Genomic DNA, 16587 nt, shown 5'->3' with positions numbered 1-16587 from the left:
TTTTCTTTTTTTTTTTTTTTTTTTTTTTCTTCACTTCTCTCCAGGCAAAACTTTACTTCTCTATTCTGCCACTGACCTTTACATATTGTTCATGGTATTTCCCTGTTCTTCTTACTTGGATGTTATTTTCTCTTCATAGGTCCCTTTGGACAATACTTCCTCCAGCGTTATCTATTGAACATGGGGGTTAGATGCTGTGGTTCTTCAGTGTCACCTTTATCTTTGCCTAAATTTAAAATAGCAGTTTATGAGCAGAAGTGAAGTAGAATGTCTTTTAAATGGAGCACTCAGTCAACTTGTTTTTTGGCTTCAGCTCATTAGGAATGCTTGTACAATTAGAAATGGAGAAAAAGTTGGGCAATCTTAATTATTCCTTTACTACTATTAATCCCACACGTACTTTATGTCTTATACTGAGGGAAAGAAAGGGAGACCAAAAGGGAAGGGAGACAAAAAAGTTTGTGAGATCCATTAACTTCTTTTATTTTGAGCAGGCTAAATGGGGCAATAACCCCTCTGGAATGGCTTTTTTAGATTTTACTTGGACTTCTTTCCATCACAGGAACACTTATGGATTCTGATACCTCTGCTGCCATGCAAGCATATACAACAAGAAACAGAGACACACATCCTTCTTTGAAGAACTATACAGAAAATACAACTTGTACGCTGGATTCCTCTTCTCTCATTCCAGAAATCCTTCCTGTTTTTTCTCTCTCTTGTTTTCTTCTATAGTTCTTGAATGAGAAAATGCTATTAGCAGTACAATGTGTGTAGATGACCACAATTAATATTTAGGTCTGAACTTACTACCCACAGGTGCCATAGTAGTGACATGACTTAGTGATGGACAGTTAACAAATACTTTTTTCATTTGGTTTCCCTTGGGACGTTATGCATGTCATTATTGATTCTGGCAGTTCTGAGTTTCCATTTCAATGTCTCAGCCTTAGAGCCAATAATTATGTCAGCCCAAGAGAGATTTGATGTAAATTGGTGCAAGTAAATTGGAAGGCTCTAAGTAAGGGAGTTTAAAACACCCTGCTATTATATACCAAGCACATGTTGTTATTTTAATTCTTTTTAATGCAACACCCAGCCACCACTTTAGTTACCAAAAAAAATCTGAAAGCAAATATTGATCTTTGACAGGTTTGGCTGTAGAGGTGTTTTTATGGGAATCTGGTCTGGAAAGGCATTGATTTTTCTGTACACGGCAACATGATTTAATGTAACAACCTGATACAACACACCTTAATGCAAAGCGATGGCTTGGAACCCAAGTATTTATGTGGATAAGATGTGATGTGAAGAGAAGAAGAGCTAAATAAAAGGAAAGAGGGAAAAAGAAGAGTCAAAAGAATTGCTGAGGAGAGGTAAAATCAAGGCTTGCCTGGAAGCTTATTATTATGCTGAAAATAATTACATAAATTATGCAATTATATGATAATTTATATTATTGTACTATTATATTATATAAAATATAATTGGTTTATGCTTATTACTGCTTTTGAAATAACCAGCAGTATCTTAAATACATATATTTGTTCAGATGCATATGAGATGAACTTTCAGGTTTATGGAAGTTTAGGAGATTTCAGCAAGGTCATGACTTCCTTGCTGGTTTTGATATATGAGAGATCAGCAACATACAAAGGTTAGGATTTTGTGCATTTCTTTAGAAGCCTCTTGGATACTCTGGGAATGGCCATTCTTATTAAAGAAAATCAGGCAGGTTATACTGATGTCCAGGATTTTCATATTTGTGTCAGTATCTGCAATATTTAATCAACTTCAATGAGGTTAATGATATATTTACATTTTCTAGTGCAGTCCTAGGCAGGCATAGCCACAGAATAGACCAAAGTTTACCTGAGGAATGCTCTGCTTCTGAGATGAATTAACAAACCAAAGTGTATTATTCTGATAAATTCTGCACTGGCTCTAGTGTCACAGTTGTTCAGTGTAGACACACCTTAACAAACATTAATGACAGTGAATATAAGCACTGGAATAAATCTTCTGGAGCAGACAAATCTCTTCACACTGAAGGGAAGAGCACAGTCCGGTGTTTCTGCAGTGTAATGCAGTATCGCATGACCTATATCCAGTACTGGAAGCAACCAGACCGCAGGAGCCCTTAGCTACATCCCCCAGAAAGTTAACTACCACTTGCAACATAGTACTTCATTCAAAGCTAAATTGGGGATTCTTATATTATGCTATGTTTTAGAGGATAGATATGTCAGCCTAAAGTTTGACATCTCCATTTAGCCATGGCAGATCAGAGAGTGTACAAATCAAACGAAACTAACTCTCAATACCTCAGTAAACGTAATTTCCAAAACCACAATAGCAATCTTGCCAAACACTGGAGAATCAAGGAATACTGCAGCTGTGCTTAACTTAAGTTTCTCTGTGGTCCGTATGGTGTTAAATCAGACTTATGTTACTGTGCCAGCAATGAAAAGCATAATAATGGCAGCAGCACCAGAAATTTCTGGAAAGTTGAAATGTCAGTCATGTCTTTAGACATCTAAAAGACGTATAATACAATGTTAGAAACTTTTTGTTGCTGATGTTTTTCCAACATTATCAGGTTTCAGGCATAAATTTAAAGGGAGCGCTGTATGGGATATAATGAGCTGACATGTCTATTTCCATTTTTTCTGCAGTAGGCCATCGAAGTTGGTCAGTGCTCCCATGGATGATTTGTGATTTTTAGTTTGCAGAATAAGTCTGCTTTTAGTAAAGTGCCACCAAACAAGGATCAATACATGTTTTGACAGTTCTTTATGTCAGTGCTTAGCATGTTTGAAACCATAAGTATACATATTAGATGGTCTGTTAGAAAATTACATTTGTGGTAACCTTTTCATAAAGGCACTGAGAATGCTGAATTGTTTTTCTGCAGATTTAAGAATTGATTTAGTGGCTCCGGTAATGCCCTTTTGTAGCTTTAAAAGCACTATTTATTGAATCTGTTAAAACCATAAAGATAAATAATGATGTAATTAATATATGATGTAATGAATAATGAAAACATTGAAAGTATTTTGTATGTAAAAAGAAACCAAACTTATCCCTTTGTTTAAAAGCTGTATCCACCCTTCAAAAGGGAGATTAAATACCGTATTGGGCTCAAACAGTTTGACTTCTTTTGATTGAGAGTTGTATGAAGTTTGGCTGCAGTCTATTTATGAAGTCCATCATTAGTGTCATGGTTTAACCCCAGCCAGCAACTAGGCACCACACAGCCGCTCATGTTAAACCATGACAAATTAGAATAGTAATTCTAACTTCCCTTCTTGGGTTTTCTATAATATTCTTGTTCACATTTACACAATGTATACCAAAAGCAAAGCATGGTATGTGCAATCATTGTTGGGTTTTATAATATTGTATGAAATACTTAAAAATAGCATCTAGGAATGTACAAGCATATTCTTGAAAGTCTGACATGGTCTTTGCCAGGTCTTTGGCATGCCACTGTATAATTCATATAATCACAGAATCATGGAATGGTTTGAGTTGGAAGTGACCTTTAAAGATCACCTAGTTCCAACACCCTGCCATAAGCAGGGACATCTTCTACTAGATCAGGTTGCTCAGAGCCCCATACAACCTGGCCTTGAATACTTCCAGGGAGGGGGCATCCACAAATTCTTTGGGTAACCTATTCCAGTGTCTTATCACCCTCATAGTAAAGAATTTCTTCCTTATATCCAACCTAAATCTACTCTCTTTCAGTTTAAAACCATTACCGCTCGTCCTATCACTACACTCCCTGAGTCCCTCCTCATCTTTCCTGCAGACCCCTTTTAAGTTTTGAAAGGCTGCAATAAGGTCTGCCCACAGCCTTCTCTTCTCCAGGCTGAACACCCCCAACTCTCTCAGCCTTTCCTCATAGGAGAGGTGTTCCAGCCCTCTGATCATTTTTGTGGCTCTCCTCTGGATGCGCTCTAACAGGTCCATGTCTTTCTTCTACTGGGCATGCCAGAACTGGACACAGTACTCCATGTGGGGTCTCATGAGAGCACAGTAGAGGAGGAAAATCACTTCCCTCGACCTGCTGGCCATGCTTGTTTTTATGCAGCCCCAGATATGGTTGGTTTTCTGGGCTGCAAGTGCACATTGCCGGCTCATAGCTAATTTTTCATCGACCAGTATCCCCAAGTCTTTCTCTACAGGGCTGCTCTCAATCTATTCATTCCCCAGTCTGTACTGATATTGGGGATTGCCCCAGCCCATGTGCAGGACCTTGTTGAACTTCATGAGGTTCACATGGGCCCACCTCTCCAGCCTGTCAAGGTCCCTCTGGATGGCATCCCTTCCCTCAAACAAATGAACTGCACCACTCAGCTTGATGTCATCCACAGACTTGTTGAGGGTACACTCAATCCCACTATGTCATTGATGAAGGTATGAAATAGTATTAGTCCCAGTATGGATCCCTGAGGGACACCACCCCTTTCTGGTTTCCACTTTGAGATATGGAGACATTGACTGTATCTCTTTGGATGGGGCCATCCAGCCAATTCCTTATCCATTGAATAGTCCATCCATAAAGTCCATATCTCACTAATTTAGAGACAAGGATGTTGTGTGGGACCATGTCAAGGGTCTTGCAGAAGTCAAGCTAGATGATATCAGTTGCTCTTCTCTTATCCACCAATGCAGTCACTCCACCATAGAAGGCTACCAGATTAGTCAGGCACAATTTGCCCTTTGTGAAGCCGTACTGGCTGCCTCTAATCAACTCCCTGTCACCCATATGCCTTGACATAGTTTCCAGGAGATTATGTTTCATGATCTGACCAGACACAGAGGTGACACTGACTGTTCCATAGTTTCCAGGATCATCCTTTCTACCCTTTTTAAAAACAGGGATGATGTTTCCTTTTTTCCAGTCACTGGGGACTTCACCTGACTGCCATGACTTTTCAAATATGACAGAGAGTGGCTTAGGGACTACGTCAGCCAATTCCCTCAGGACCCTGGGATGCGTCTCCGTGGATCACATGGACTTGTGTATGTTCAGGTTACTTAGATGGTCTCAAACCCGATCTTGTCCTATAATGAGAGGGACTTCTTTACCATAGTCCCTGCCCTGAGATTCAGGGACTCAAGAGATATGGGGAGAGAAATTGCTAGTGAAAACTGAGGCAAACCAGTTGTTGACTACCTCAGACTTCCCCATGTCAGTTGTCACCAGATCCCCTGTCTTATTTATGAGTTGGGAGTACAATTTCTTTTGTCTTCCTTTTCTAAGGTACCTGTAGAAGCCCTTCTTATTGTTCTTCACATCCCTTGTCAAATTTAACTACAGCTAAATTTGTTCCTTAGCTTTCCTGATCTCACACCTATACTCCCAGGCAGTATCCTTATATTATCCCCAGGATGTGTGTCCCTGCTTCCATTGTCTGTGCATTTCCATCTTGTATTCCAGCTTGACCAAAATGTCCTTACTCATTCATGCTGGTCTCTTGCCTTCCTTGCCCAATTTCTTGCACGTGTGAACTGATAGTTCTTGTGGTCTAAGAAAAATGTCTTTAAATATCTGCCAGGTCTATCTTCTGCTCCTTTATCTCTGAGGACAGTTTTGCAGGATGTCCCATCTACCAGTTCCTTAAACAACTGAAAGTTCACTTTCCTAAGGTTTAGGTTCTTCACTATACTTTTTGCCTGGCCTATATCCCTTGAGATAATGGATTCCACCAAGGCATGATCACTGCAGCCCAGGCTACTACCAATATTGACCTCTCCAATAAGATCATGGCAACAAGCTCCGAGAAGAGCTACAGATGTAATAATCCCCCTTGCAGGAGACTTGTGTTTGCATCGAATTACAGTGATGGAACAATAAAATGAACTTGACTGATACTTAAAACTTTTTCATTTATTTGTTTTCATTCTTTGGAGTCTCAACACCTTAATGCTAAATAATGCAAATGAAAAGTACCTATATTTGCTTTAATACAAAGGCTGCCAACTAACTGCCAATGCTTAAATCACAGTGGCAGCTGACACAGGACTGTGTGCTGCATGGAGCTGAACAACTGGTTGCTTCTGACCAATGATGTTCCCTGTGTTGCTTGCTTTAAGGATCTCTGCTAGCTGATTGTGAGTGTATGATGTTCTCATTATCTTGACGTAATGGTGGAACAGCTGTAGTCAACCTTTTCTTGGGTAGAAGTGTAACGAAAAAACAACTGTAGTGGCCATCCAGACAGAAATATCAATGCCTAACATGCTGTACATATCAGCAAGATCTATGCAGCATGTGCAGGACTCCTGTAAGCCAAAGAGCGTTCATACATTCAGTCACCATAAGCACAATTGCCCTTGGAAATCTTTGCAAAGGTCAGTTCCAAAATATCTTGATTTGATTAGCCAAACAACAGTGTTTGTGAATGTTGGATGGCATTTCAGGGGGAGTAAGTGGGAGAGGTGTCAACATCAAGGGTCTTTTACCAATAACTTCCCTTGATCTCTTTACAAGAGAAAGGGGAGACCATCTTTTGTTTTCCAGTCCTACTGTCAAGGGAGAAGACAAGGTGATTAATAGATTATTTCCTTTTGCAGTCCAGTAGAGTTCCTGAGCATCCCACATAAGTTTCAGAAGTAAGTAAGAAATTATAGTTAATTTGCTGTCATGTGCAGTGCATGGATTTCATGATGGAATTGTAAATCGTATTTGGGAAGACCGTTTTTGTCATAACCTGGAAGTAAAGTAGTCTCAAATGGAGATTACCTATTTAGTTTTAAGATAATCTCAAAAGCTTCAAATCAGTATTTGCTGCATTAGAGGTTGGAGAAAGACAACAATAATTTACTTAGATATACTCTCCAGTGAAATGGATTGGATTGACGGGTAATTGTATGAGTTGGTGCTGTATATTGAAATTCTTCATTGATTTGTGAAAGCCACAAAGCACTGTTTATATGCAGACTTTTTCCAACTCCTGCAATACAAGCACTTTTTACTTTATACTGAAGATTTTTATGTGACTTACAAATCTTCTCCAGGGGGTGTGGTTATCATAAGATAATCACACCCTTGGGGGATTAAAAACACTTGTCTCTGGATCATGACTTGTAATACCCCAGGGGTGTGATTATCTCAGGAAACTCACACTCTCTGTCATGCCTAATTTCTTAATTATTACAGTGGCAAGTTCACACTACTATCCAGGAGTGAAGGTTGTGTCAGCATTTCTTTTAGAAATTTCTGTTTTCAGGAATCTGCCATGAAAATCTGCTGCAGGCTGAAACCTGGCAAAAAAATATTCTGCCTGGAAGCAAATATCTCTACCAGATTTCTAAAAATTAGCTTGATTATATTTTAACAATGTCAGTGAGAAATAAAAGTTGACTATATGTGTTTATGTAACATTCAGCCAAGGTTATGACATTGAGTTAAATGGAGTCAAATATAGTAACATTTATTTTAAAGTATTTATAAATATGTATTCATTCAGACAGTACAATGACTCACAAAGTCTTTGGGGCAAAAGTGTACAGTGTTCAAATATCTGTCTGAAAGTTTTTTACTGCTTCCATAAATATCAGGAAGGGATCCAACTTACTGAGTTATAGTACTGATGAATCCAACTCAGTTTCTACTCAGTGAGCACAGTACTAATCATAAGTAAGCAGGAACTGAACATCTTAACCAAGTTCAGAGAATCACTGACAACTTGGATCCACAGACAGAAATTCTTATTTGTACAAGTTTCAAAATTTAGATATATCTAGTGATTCCAGTTAAAAACCTTGCCAATTCGTATTTGCAGAGGTGGGAATTGATGCTATTTTTATTTTTTAATCTAAGTGTAAGCAGAAGCTTAGCACTCAGTATACTGCTGTTCTTGTCCTGTAGCTTAAATATATCTAAAGTAAAAATAACAATGGTAATAGTGCAATATATTTCATACCTTCAGCAGTCAAAAGTATTCTTCCTACTTTGAATGGAAAGTTAATTTTCAAATGTTCATTTAATAGGCTTTTGTGAATTTATTGCCAAATGTCTATTTTTTGCCAAATAGAATTTTAAAGACACAATATGTATTACTGCCTCATTTTTAGTTTAAGCAAATGCAAAAACCCATGTAAATAACTATATTTAAAAATATTTAATAAACAACATGTGTGGAAGTGGACAGTCTACAGAGAATCTGGAAACTAATCAATACTATAACTCTTTTTTTTTCTTATAAAATAAAAATTAAAATTGGTCACTGGGTTATGCATTTTATGGAACATTATATACAGTTCAAAAAGTATGCAGGCAAACACTATCTTTCTGTCTATATATTTCCTGACATAACAGGACTTGTACTGATTGGAATGACAAGACATAGCCTATAATTTAAAGGATTTTTAAATAATATTTGTACATGTGTTATTTGTTGTTTTTCTTGAAAATGAAAAGAGCAGATATGTGATTTATTCTTCTCTAAACTGGATATGGCTGGAGCGACCTTACCATTCACAATGGAAACTCTTGAAAGCCACAGCCCATAATCCATCCTGACATACATTCTAATGCCCTACCCATCATGTGAGCAACATGCAATTTTATAACATGTACTTTTACATCGTGGCGTGTTACTCACAGCACCTGGCACATATAAAGGAAAACAGGAAATCCTGGGAGTAGGTTGTGGGTAACTAGAGCAGTTCATCTGGCAAACCAGTTGATAGTCTCAGAAGAGAAAATTGTTTCCCAGAGAGAAACGTGAGGAAGAGACAGAGGGATTATATTGACGGACTACAGATTGCCCAGGTGTGCTGTAAGCCATCAGTTCACAGTTGATAGCTGGCAGCTGATAAACATTAAACTCTCCTTGAAGCCTAAAAAATAATCTAAGAAGCATGAAGGAGTAGGTAGAAATACAAAGAACATTACTACTGATTAAAAAGTTGACATATTTTCATATATTTTTTACATTTTAATTAAATTAAAATTAATTAAATTAATTAAGTAAAACATTAATTTCATGAGGACAATTTAGGCAAGTTTACAGAAGGTGTCTGTGTGCCATTAGAAAGAGGAATGTTTAGCTCAGTAGAAGAAATTCTTAGTGTCAGAAGATGTCTCATTGCAGTGAGGCTGTTCCATCACTGCATGCTGCATTTTCTACTTCAGTACTGCGTTCATTTTCAAATGACAAGTTTGAGTTTAACCATGTGAAATACTGGCACACTTTGCTTCAAAGAAATAATGCATTGTGTATAGATTCTACCACTTGTTAAGACTTTAATCCTTCTTGTCTGCAGTCCTGGAAAGAAGTCTGAATGCTGTGGATGACTGACAGTGCAATACTCGTTTGATACTATGAACAAAGACAATTTAATCTGATTGTTTTGTTGTTGTTTTATTCCTCTTTTCTGCTTTATTATTCCCCACCTGGCATTCTTAGTTTTACAGTATCTTCCACCTGGCAGTATTACAGTAACTATACAGATGTATTGACAGTCAATGGGTGTTGAACTGTGGGGAAAAACAGCTGGTGTTTTTGATTATGGAGTTCAAGATGATTTATAGGGAAAAAAAATTAATGAACATGAACAGTTGCTAAGTGAAATGATGGAAGGTGTAAGATCCAGGATACATTTTTGCTACCATTAAGGCTTTTTGTTATGCACCACTAGAAAAACAAGAGGGAGGCTGGTACCTATGATGCAGAAGATGAGAAGATAAAATGGATATCTCATATAAACTAAAGAATGGTTCATATAAAGATTAGTGAATGATGTAAGTAGAGAGGAATAAAGAAGCTTGACATTTTATACTAGGTACATTAGTTAATGTACCTAATCTCAATTAGATTGAGAAATACCATATGGTGTCACTGGAGAATGAAAGATGGAGATTTCTTGCCCACTGGCTCACAATTATCATCAAACCATGTTTGGATTATGCCCTTTCAATAAGAAATTCCATTTAAAATTATTTACCATGAGTGCTTGCTGTCTGGCTATGATAAGAGATAACCTGACAACTTCTGATATCAATCCTGAAATGTTTTTGTGGATGTTTGTGTGTGCATAATGAGGAAGCAACGAGTTTTAGAGGGCAGGCAAACGGCAGAGTTGTGCAGCATAGCAAGAGAAAGGCAAAGTGTGAGAGAACCAGAGAACAGAAGAGAAGGACAGCAAGCAAAAGAAATTCCTTCTTCTTGTGAGCAGAGAGAGTAGAGAAAAGGGACAAAAACCCAATTAAACTCTGCAGGTAACCAGCACTGGTATAGCACTTCACTTTTTAATCAACTTCTTCAACTTAACTTTTTAATTGACTTCGGCAACATATGGGGATGAGATAAGAGGTCATGAGGAAGAAGAGTGACAAAGAAGGAATGAATGAAATGAGGAGAAATAAAGGACAAGTTGGCTATGGTTTGCCAAGCACATTTCTGATGTAAGTGATGAAATTCCTGATTACATTCATGCAATGTTATGGTTTGGCGCTGACTGGTGTGTTTTGCTGGAGCATTTTGTAAGTACTCATTCAAAGATAAAGATGCCCTGATACTTCTGTGGAATTCGCATTAATACTACATTCAGATCAAGGGCTACTAATCAAAATTGAATAATTTTTCTTCAGTATTTTATTTTCTAGATTTTCCAGCTACAACAGAAACTTGGTATTCAAAAATGTTTAATAATAATAATAATAAAAAAAAAAAGACTGAAGTTTGGTTCTTCGTCTAATGTGTTGTTGTTTAGCCCCGGCTGGCAACTAAGCACCACACAGCTGCTCACTCTCCCCCTGCAGTGGAATGGGGGAAAGAATTGGGGAAAAAAAAGTAAAACCCATAGGTTGAGATAAAGACAGTTTAATATGACAGCAGAGGAAGAGGACATAATAATAAATAATTAATAATAATAATAATAGAAGAATATAGAAAACAAGTGATGTACAATGCAATTGCTCACCACCCACTGACCGATGCCCAGCCTGTCCCCAAGTAGTGATCGCTGCCCCCTGGCCAACTCCCACCAGTTTATATACTGAGCATGATGTCATATGGTATGGCATAGCCCTTTGGCCAGTTTGGGTCAGCTGTGCTGGCTGTGCCCCCTCCCAGCTTCTTGTGCACCTGGCAGAGCATGGGAAGCTGAAAAGTCCCTGACTTAGTGTAAACACTACTTAGCAACAACTAAAATATCAGTGTGTTATCAACATTATTCTTACCCTAAATCCAAAACACAGCACTATAGCAGCTACTAGGAAGAAAATTAACTCTATCCCAGCTGAAACCAGGACACAATGTAAATACTTAGGTAGCCTTATTTGCTTAAATAGTGACCTTCAGAGCCTATATTTAGGACAGCAATGACAATTTAGTGCCCACTTGTAGCTGTAGAATGGTAATGCTAAACATGAATTTTAACTAATTTTTATGCCTCAAGGCTTTCTGGTTTAGTTTGGTTTTGTTGTTTGTTTTGGTTTTTGTTTTTGTTTTTGTTTTTGTTTTTTTCATGGAATAATAGTACTTTTAATCTTCATAAGTAAATTGTAGGGAGTCCATTTTCATCTCCAGGCAGTGGCTGGCCAAATAGTAACCTTTCCACAAATATTTGCTTAATTTTGAGTATGGTTTTGATTTTGCTATTCCTGGGTGTCTTTTAAGTTCCAAAATATCTATTATTGCTTTTTGTTTATTTATTATTTTATTTATTTATTTATCTATCTGTTTTATTTATGTATGTATTTATTTATTTATTATTTTATATTAACAAATAGTATTTGTTAGTCTTCCTGCCATAAATATTTTCAGATCTCACTGGCACTGATATTTTCAGAAAGCCAGTTTCCACATCCTACATATATACTATCGGAAGTCCTTTTAAGTTTACTCCTATTGAGGATCACCCAATACAGAAAAAAAGAATGGGACCATTCCATCTCAAATGTCCTGGCTGATCAAAGCTTAACAAGAGAATTCACACAGAGAATATGGAGAATTGGTTATGATAACTAAAAAGAGTCTGAAGAAGAAAAGGAACTATTTAAATACAGAAACACATTAGGAAGTAACATTTAGCATGACAGATGTCACATTTACATGACAATTTTTTTCCCCAAGCATTAGACATTCAGCTGTAATAAAGGAAATGGTTGAAACATAACTAGGGTTACAAGATGGATGTTTCTCAACCCAGAAATTCAGGGAACTGATTCTCATTGCTGTGTTCTAGCTGGGTAGGCCTGTTCTCCAGTTTCACTTGCTACTATCTCTAACGTCTTCTTTAAAATAGATAATTTGCTTGTAAGCAATACCTCTGTGGCACGAAATGGACAAATACATGTTATAAGTGCTGTTCAGGTGGAGGAGTATTGTATCCTACCCTTTGGAAAGAACTGGGTCTCAGTCATCAGAAAAGGTTAAGCTACGCCATTCCTTTACTGACTGAAGATGACAGTACATGCCTCTGCCCCATATTACTGGCATGTAAGCCAGGCAGAATGAGCTATAAACCCATCAGTTTAAAAATAGAAGTTCTTATACATTTCTGAATCTTTACCAATTTAAGTTTTCTAATAATAAAAAAAAAATATTACCCAAAAGCAACTGCCCAGGAAATTCAAGAACATATGTCAGTAACTGATGTTTTCTTATCTTCCATAAGATTCCACATACTGAAGAAAAAAAAAAAAAAAAATTATGGATGGCAATTAGAATGATTCTGACCATTATTTCCAGAACAGCTTCTTTTCCCCTAAGTACTGGAAAGTTAATTGCTTACTTTATCAAAATTATTTGTCACTAGTACAGAGCTAATCTCACTTTGCAAATCCGCTTCTCAGACAGTTTGCAGGTTTGATGAGTCCTGAGTGTAGGTTATACAATCAAATAAACTAATTTACATTTTAAATGTACTTCTTGCTTATTATAATTTTCTCCATGTTAGTAGTACCATATTTACTAGTGGCTGGTATACCAGAGGCAGCTATGAACATACTTATTACTTTTTCTTAGTAAGGAGGAGGACGTTCTCTTTTCTCTCTTTTTTTCTTTTTCTTATGGTACATATACACAAATTTCAGCTGTGTGTGATTAGATTAAATAAATTATTGGCAATCTTATAGAATTCTTCTACTGCTGAAAGAGCTTGTGAGGACAAAGCATATTTTAAAGAATATTTATCTACACTATCTATGTAAGCTTATGAAACAAGACCAATAAATAAATCATATATTATTGAATGCCGATAAACCATTATAAACTTTGTTACCTCACACCAATTTAGCAAGTCTGACATCAGCTATTCAGTTTCTTATTCTTAATGAATTTGGGAAAATACTTTACAGAAAGAATGACATTGTCTGTCACTATGAAGTGAGCATATGTAGTCAGGAATTTTCATTTCAGTACAACTCCTAAGAAATCTTACATATATTCTGAGTATGCAATTTTTTGTCCTTCCTGTGGTGGATATAACATTTAACTGAGAAAATATTAAAAAGTGCTTAAATCTCTGTCTGAGCTGTAGTCTTCCCTTAAAATAGAGTGGATAGGGTTGATCGTGGGGTAGAAGGGGAAGACTGGGAATAAGTGAGCTGAAATGTTGGTGAATGTAGCCTCTCAGTTTTATTGCATTCCAGTAGACTGTGTTAGAAACAATATATGAAAAATGTGTTGACGTTTTAAAAATGCTGCTGAATTCAGGGAGCTGTTATCTAGATCACACCAGTCCATTCATCTTTGTCAGTTACAAGAAAGGAACCAAAATCATAGTGTTGACACATTGCTCTTTCTACCTTTTACTAAGCAGAAAGAGTCAAATCATGGCAAGAATATTTGTTTTTACACTTAATTGTAGAATAGCATTTCTTTCTTGACTTTTGGTGTTTCAAACAGTCCTGGGGACACTCTTATCACCAAAGGCAAATATAACAAAGACAATGGTACTCATAGAGATACTTGGAGTGAACTCTGTTAGGTCAAATATCTCTATGCTTTTTTGCACCTTTTTTAGGGATTTTTTTTTTCACATGGCAGCTGCAGTAAGAACTCAAAAAATTTATAGATGATGTATTGCGCGTGACAGCTTTTATATAATAATTTATCCTTCATGGCAGGAAGGAATTCCACAAGTGCCACCACTTATTACAATTGTCACAGTTCGTAGAGCTTATAGTTGGAGGGAGCTTTTGGGTCATTTAATGCAAGCCTCAACCTATGTATTAGATTTCCTCATGTAATATCTACCTTCTCTTGGAGCACATCTGATAGAGTTTTAGTGACTTCCTTGTTGCTTGACTGCATTAACCCACTGATACCTAACTTGAATTTCTTCTGTCAAGCTACTCTTTTTTTGGCACGATTCCAGATTGAAGCTTCCAATTTCCTGAGTAATCCTCTTTTTTTTTTTTTTTTAAATAAGCATTTATGGTGAAATAAATGAGCACCAATATATGCTTCCTAAGTCAGAAATATCCAGCCTAGATAACATAATCAGATATCTTCATAGCAAATGGGATTGTAGAGCCATTTGAGACTGTAGCTTCTTGAAATTTAGCATGTTGTCTATTACTTTCATTGGCAATATCTGTGAAGACAATGTCAATTGGAAACAAACACAAGTTTCATCAAGTTCTTCTACAACTGGCATAAGATAAAAGAGGCCACAGAGTCTTGCCTAGTAAACTAGAATTCACAGCGAGAGTTACTTCCACCTTGGAGAACAGGTTCTTAGAAAAGCTCTAAGAATTTTGTTTGGAAGGGCCTTTATTTGACAGTAGATGAAAAACAGCCTGGATGTCTGACAACCCCTCAGGTTTTTCCAGATTTAAAATTGATTGTGCCAAGATCTTTTAAGGCAAACAGCTGTTGAATTTACCAGTTCACCATGATATTTCCTTGGTGCTTAACTTTGATGTCTTTTCTTCCTATCTCTTTGTCAAGCTTTTTCTACAGTTACATTTTCTAGAGTGTACCATGTTAACCTTTCTTAATTTTTATGTCATTTCTAATTCATTGGCATCCATTTGTGGAAGAAAATTTGATGTGAGTATACTACTGTGTTAATGTTGTATAAGAAATTATTGCATCCCTTGTTTTAGAGAGTTTAAGATTGAAATGCTTTCATTGCAAGTTTTGAATCTCCTGCAGACTGCCAAGGAAGGATCCATACTTCCTGAATCTGCTCCCTCTGATCTGTTGTCTGATTTGTTTTGTATCAGTTCAAGGTAGCAGGAGTTATTTAGTCAAGCTATTGACCAATTTAACAATTGCTATATGGAGTGTTTTGAGTTGTTGAGTTTTGTCTGTCTTTCTTTCCTTCTTTCTCTCTTTCTCTCTTTCTCTCTTTCTTTCTTTCTTTCTTTCTTTCTTTCTTTCTTTCTTTCTTTCTTTCTTTCTTTCTTTCTTTCTTTCTTTCTTTCTTTCTTTCTTTCTTTCTTTCTTTCTTTCTTTCTTTCTTTCTTTCTTTCTTTCTTTCTTTCTCTCTTTCTTTCTTTCTTTCTTTCTTTCTTTCTTTCTTTCTCTTTCTTTCTTTCTTTCTTTTTCTTTCTTTCTTTCTCTCTCTCTCTCTTTCTTTCTTTCTTTCTTTTGTTATGTATTTATTTATAGCAGAATTTTCTGTTATATTCATCAGCAGATATTTCAACATTTTGCAATTTACCTTTGCTTAGTGTAAATCACACTTGTACCTTGACACAAGGCAAGAGATTTCTGAAGAGGGATCTCTGCAAACTTCATCACTTCATGGGACATATTTTCTACAGAGAACATAGAAGAAATTTTTACATTTACTGGAGATTCTGAAGAATATTATTTGGCAATGTAAAATCGTCCATTGGGACAGAAAGTGCCACTCAGCAGGGAACTGATAAAAATTCCCTTGGTAGCCTACCTTTGATAGACAAATCACCAGCCAGGCAGACACTTTTTTCCCTAATTGCTTACATGAAGGGTTTCAATTGCACATCACTGGGCTGGACTCCAATTAGGAGACCAAATTGTGGGGAAGATATTACCATATTTTAACTTGTTTAATAGAGATAAAAAGTGGTATGTGGCTAGTGTTATGCTCCTGTGACCCTCTGAGGGATAGCTGAGTCCTTTCCAAAGCATGGGCCTCTCACAGTTTCAAAAGAAACCTAAAACTGTCTAAACTGGGAGGTATAGTTTCCTAACTTTGTTTTGAGAAATGGCTGATCTGGTTTTGCTGACATTGAGAAAAGGTCAGCCTGAGGCAGACAGTCAACATGGACAATTTTAACCCAAACAGCTGAAGTCTGACCAAGATATGTAAATCAGGGTATTTTAATAGAAAGCATAAGACAGCCTTAATCATATCAGATTATGCTCCCTATGAACAAGAATTAATCCATTGGTCAGTGCTGGCTATGCTTTGACATCTATATTGTCAATATAAACATTTGCTCTGCCAGAATCTCCTTGAAGATCCATCAATAACTCAATAGTAGAATGCCCCAGTAAGTTTAAACATGATTTCAAAGTAGATGACATCCCTTTAAAAATGCTGCTGCAAGAAATTATATGGGAAAATGATAAGTCAACATAAGGAAAAACAAATGGCTCTTGATTGATTCTTAACATTTCTGTCATA

Source organism: Platalea leucorodia, assembly GCF_965183815.1.
Source record: "Platalea leucorodia genome assembly, chromosome: Z".
Lineage (NCBI taxonomy): Eukaryota > Metazoa > Chordata > Aves > Pelecaniformes > Threskiornithidae > Platalea > Platalea leucorodia.
Note: the sequence above shows the minus strand (reverse complement) of the source record.